This window comes from Curcuma longa, chromosome 15 (assembly GCF_044706935.1).
Source record: "Curcuma longa cultivar G26 ecotype Majalengka, Jawa Barat chromosome 15, ITB_CL_G26_1.1, whole genome shotgun sequence".
In the NCBI taxonomy this organism is placed as follows: Eukaryota; Viridiplantae; Streptophyta; class Magnoliopsida; order Zingiberales; family Zingiberaceae; genus Curcuma; species Curcuma longa.
In genome coordinates this window covers 824,587-830,614 of record NC_133875.1, presented here as the reverse complement: position 1 = coordinate 830,614, position 6,028 = coordinate 824,587, and positions in this window count along the sequence as shown.

Below are 6,028 nucleotides of genomic sequence, written 5' to 3'. Positions count from 1 at the left end.
TTCTTCAACTCTACATCAATTTATATTTTGATGTATGGTTAAGTTTAAAATTAGTTTGTGTGTATGTTGATGGATTATGTCAAGTGTGCATGTTCATGTTACTTGACGAGAGGCAAATTCATGATTGGGAACTAGCAGAGTTAAGATCTAGTGGGACTAGGCAACAGAAGTCATGGTTGGGAATCAGGCAATGGCAAAGCCCTAATGAGACTAAGCAAGGAAGTCCTAGTTGAAAACTATACGGCAGAAGTCCTAGTGAGTCTTGGGAACTAAGGCTAGATGAGTCAGATGGGAGTTGAACATCTAGATAAGGTATACGAACTTAATCATAATACTTATATCATACTCATTACGTGTTATTTTTGTAGGGAATCATTTTTTGATGATTCCAGGAAATTAGAAGGAGCCCAGATGATTGGTTGTGCATAAATCTCGACTGACAAAATCAAGAGGTTCCAAACAATTAAAGCAAGGAGCGGGACGACTTCAACTAGAGTTAACGAGATCTAGTGATCCAGAGGAGTAGGTCAAGATCAAAATTTAACCAAGCTCCAAGCAATTGGAAGGAGTTCAATAAACCAGATAGCGGAAATCATCATCGATGATATAAAGTTTGCAGTTAAGTCAACAAGGTTTAAGCGATTGAAGAGGTTTCGGTGGATCTGAGTAGTGTCATGTCAGCATCGACATGGACTCTATAAAAGGAGGCTCAAGGCTCTTGTTTGAAGAACAACACACATTCCATTCTCCGTGCTCTTCGAGAGATCTTTTTGTGCTCTATGCTGACACACTACATTGGTGATACGCCAACTTCAAATCATCAACTAAGGGTTAGTATTTGTTATTCTTTGTAGATGTCATATCTTTGTATTTAAATTGTGCTTATTTTTTAAAAAAAGTTTCTCCACCTCTAGAGATTTTTGAAAAAGCGAGATTTAAAATAAGAATCATATTTATTTTAATTGTGCATATTATCTCAGCTTAGTATTGCTTTGAGTTTTTGCATACTTATTTTGCTTAACATACTATTAATTCTTGCATGCTCAATATCTTATTAGATTTTGTATGTTTGATATGCTAAATCTTTTTAGAAATATTGCATGTTAAATTAATTGTTGAATTTTACATGTTAATTCATTAAATTATATATCTTATTTAATTGATATTGTTTTTGTTTAATTAAGTTAGTTTTGTTTATTCTACTACATACTCTCTATTTGTTGATTTATAATTGAATTTATCACTTGTAAAATTTATTAACTTTGGTGCTATAACAAATAGGTGCTACAAATACGATAGTTTAATAACCATTCAGATATTTATGGAAGTTTAAAACGTGACTAATTTTTTTTTTTAAAGATAGACTTGATCATTTAACGATTTAAAAATCTCGATCCTTAATCTTAATTATCAAAGTTGATTACAGTTCATGATTTAAAATCATCAATTTTAGTTTATTACTAGTTATGTTTATGATTAGACCTTTATATTTTAATTTATTAAAAAATTAAAATTTTATAAGTAAAAAATAAAATATTTTGAAAATAAATAATAAATAAATAAAGGCTTGAACTGGACTCACAACTCATATAATCTCTTACCTTTTGACTTTATTAACTTAGAAAGTGACATTACTCGATCACTTTTATTTTTTATTCTTTTATTGATATTTTCTTTGGTATTAAAATATTTTGGCTCATCCTTTAAAAGTTATATTCTTTTTATTTTCTTTTTTTACTCTTATCCAATCATCATGCAACTCTTGAACTTCCAAAAAAAAATCTAAAATCAAAATAAATTATTTTTCATTCAAAATATTATCATCAAAAATAAATTTTTATTTTACAAATACTAAATAAGTTAGAATTTACTTTGCTATGATAAAAATAATAAGATAACTTTGAGACTTCTAGACAACCATTGATCCGGTAGAAATATGCAGTGATAACGTGGACAACAATAGGAAAAGAGGTAAGGAAAAATAGGTATAATACCCATTTAGAAAATCCCGACCTTTACTTAAAGATCATGCGTTCGGCATGCCTAAGGTGATGACCTCAGCTGGGGAGGTGGCACATTCTCCTAGTACTACCTCTCTTTAGACAAGGAATACCGAGCTCCTACCATGATCCTAGCAAAAGACCACCAACTCGCTACGTACATTTAGTGATAACTTGGATAACGAGGAAGAGGGGAATAAGGGGGGATCAGTAAAACGCTCTCATGCAGAAAGCCTCGATCTCTCCCTTTTCTGACTCCAACTACTCACGTCTTAGAAAAACCACCGACCTCACTATAAGGTCGGCGCATGTCCTGACACCTGACACGAGCTCTTCCTCACCACGGTATATAAGCCTCTATCTCGCCACTTCTCGGGTTCAATAGTCTCAAACCGTTGATCTCATCATGAGGTCGGCATGTGTCTTAGCATTTAGAATGAGCTTTTCATAGCTTTGGTCTATCGACTACAATTCTTAGCTTTGGTCTATCGACTACAATTCTTTCTAATGATCTTAATAGGATATGAGCATTATCGACCGACCTCCTTATAAGGTCGACACGTGGCATGATACTTAGGCTGACCTCTTACTAACCTCGATCTATATAACCTGATCTCTTACAATTATATTAGTATCAAACTGACTTCATATACCAACCTTATTATGAGGTCAGTGTGGGCTTTGATACCCAAACCGAGTTCTTCCTAGCTTTGGTCCATGGACCTCAATCTTTCATCGTACTCAGCAGAATACAGACATCATCTGTGGACCTCATTAAGGGATCAGCATGGGCCATGATATGTAAAACAAGGGTAGGCAAACCCCGCTCTTACAACAAGTTTAGCAAAGCACAGGCATCCGATGTCGACCTTAGGGCTAGGTCCTGACCTCACAAGATTACCTCGCGACGTGGTCCCAGCCTCATAGTTAAGCCATATGGACACATCGATAAGCTCGGATGTGTATCCGAGGCTACTTGGCCCCAATATCATACAATAATCTCATTCGTACCCTTCAATTAGATCGAGCGCGCATAGGAGAGCTCGGACACACACCTACTTCAGCTCATCAACCCCTATAAGCTCACGGCATACCTGCACATCCCGGTCACTTATACAAATCAGCCATTACCGACCTCCGGTAGCTGGATAGATATCAACGGGCCATCCTGCTGACCTTTTCGTCGGGCTTAGCAATTTATCTACAAAGATTAGGATATGGATCAAGGGCCCTTACTTGGTCCCGGACTATCCCAGTCGTCGAAAGAGGATAACTAACATTGCTAAGCCATTAGATGTTAGGAACTTATCAAGAGATCGATCCGCTGATCACACCTTCATAACCAATCGTAAATAATGAGATTCGGGAATACCTCTCCTGCTACCTCTATATAAACTCCGCAGGTATGACAATTAACCATCTTGAATTCTCTACACATACTACTGTTTCTGCTTTTTCTACTTCTGACTTGAGCGTCGGAGTGGTCACGCCGGGAATCCCCGGCGCCTTGCTAATCCGTGCGTTCAGTTCTTGCGTCTTTAGGTCCTTCTCGTCGACGGGTGACCGAAGGTTGACGTGATATTTTATTAATTGATGACTTGGCTGTCGTCGGCATCGAACTGGAACAACCATCATAAAATATCAAAAATCTAACTTGTTTATCTATTTTATTGAAATCAAAGAAAATCATTAAAATAATTCTTAAATTTCTACCTAAAACATGAGGATCCTATCCATTTTGTACATTCTCATAATAAAAGTTATGATTTCATTAGTAATTCATGTTTTAGATTTATTACATTCTAATTCATATTTTAAATTATATTCTTCGTAAATATCATATAAAGTAGTTTTAGCACTTTACGCAATTAAAGTAAGATTAGAGGATGAAAATTTTAAATGGTATAAAAATATCATAATACATAATTAATATTATATGAAAAACATATGATTTAAATTTAGTACGACTGTAATAAAAATATTTCTTTTATTTTGATTTTATTACTAACACTCTAATTATATTTTAAAATTTTATTATAACGGATAATAAATATTGGATAATTATTTGATTACATCATTAATACTCTTAAAATTTCATAAATAATATTTTTTATTAGTTTGAAAATAAATATACATTAGTGTTGTTAGCATTTTAGGTAAAAAAACTAAATATAATATTTCTCTATTAAAATGAATATTATAATAATTTATATGTTAAATTCTAATAGATTGGTACATCATAGATAAAATTTTAAATCTTATTTCATTAATTTATAAAAATATATTTCATTGTTTTATTACATTAAAATGTGACCAGATAGCATCTTAGTAATTTTAATTAGTTTAATTTAGTTTTCTAAAGTTCTTAATTCATTTTGCACACATAGATAAAACATGACATACATATAAAATATAAACTATCAAAGTTGGTTGAATTATATAATTTCAAGTTATTTAATATTTGCATTTTTTTAAAAATCAAACGCATTAATTATATTTATGAGGGGTACGTGCTTCATCCAACATTTGATATACTAGTAAATAATTTTGGATTGACCTAATAACAAATGATATCCATTTTAACAAAATGTGAAATTTGTCATCCAGCGGTTTCACACGATTAATCCCATGACCATTTGTGAGGACATAAATCAGGAAGCTGAAGTTGACTACGACGGAGGAGGACATTAATATCTCGAGCTTTGTCGAAATTCGATCTTTACTCACTTAAGCAACTCTGTTTCATCGTAACTAACTCAACTATACCTCAAAAGCAACAAATTAAAAATATTATATATTATTAAACACCCATATAAAAATAAAAGATTTGTTATATTAGATAAAAATGTTTGATGAAAATAAGTAATTTTAGAGGCGGAGGATCCCAAGCTTTTGAAGTGTGTTTACTTTCTTGCATATCATTTGTCGGCTATGGCTTAGTAAACTCAAATTCAATGATCTCTAAATTTAGAAATGGAATTGTTGCCTTCTTCTCGCCCTTGTGAGATGAATTAGATAAGTTGAAAGTATTTGAGATTGAAAATTAATGACAAAGGAGTTGATGTTAAAAAAATAAAATTGACTAAGGTATTTATATATTTAAGGAATAATGTTTAATTTTATAATTAATTAAAAAAATCAAATAATTTAAATTATTAAAAAAAAAGTGACCCGACAATTCCAATAACTCTTTATAAAAGGAAAAAAAAATTTAACGGTTGGTTTGAATCACCTGTTCACTATTTATTTGTTATTTATTTATTTTTTGAAATCGCAGTTTTACCCTGTTGACCTTGGGTCATTCGTTAACCGGCTCATCAGTCCCGTTACAGTTGCAAGCCCATAAGAACTGTGGTAAGGATGAGGATTTTAATTTATGATGTTCAAATTTATTTAATAAAATAATTAAATTAAATTAAATTGAATCTAAAATAAATTAAATTGTTAAAATAATTATTTAAATTTAATTTGATTTTTTATGAGTTTAAATTTAATTCAAATTTGATTTGAATTTGGTTTATTTAGATATTATCGTGTCTTTAATTCAATCTTATTGATCAAATTTTTTATATTTTAAATTTATTTGAGTAGTTATTGGATTTGATAATATAAATTTATTTATTTATTTTTAATTTTTTTATTACTTAATAGGTTTATAAAAATTTTATTTTATTTATAAATATTATTATTTATGGATATCATTTATGAATTTTATATATGTTTTATTCACTGATTGAAATTTTAATTTAATTTAATAAATTATTTAAATTTATTTATTTAATTAATTTTATATGTATTAAATAAATATAAATAAATTTTTATTAAATTAAATATTAAATTTATTTATGAATATTTAATTGATTCATTTATGATAAAGGAAATGTGAAAAAGATAATTTTGAAAAAAAAAGTTTTTTAAAAATGATTTAATTTATTTTTTTAAAAAAATATCCTAATTTGTTTTCGTACATAATTTTTAGTCCAATCTTAACAAAAAGGATGCAGTTTGCTCCGCCTTCGTCCTTGTTT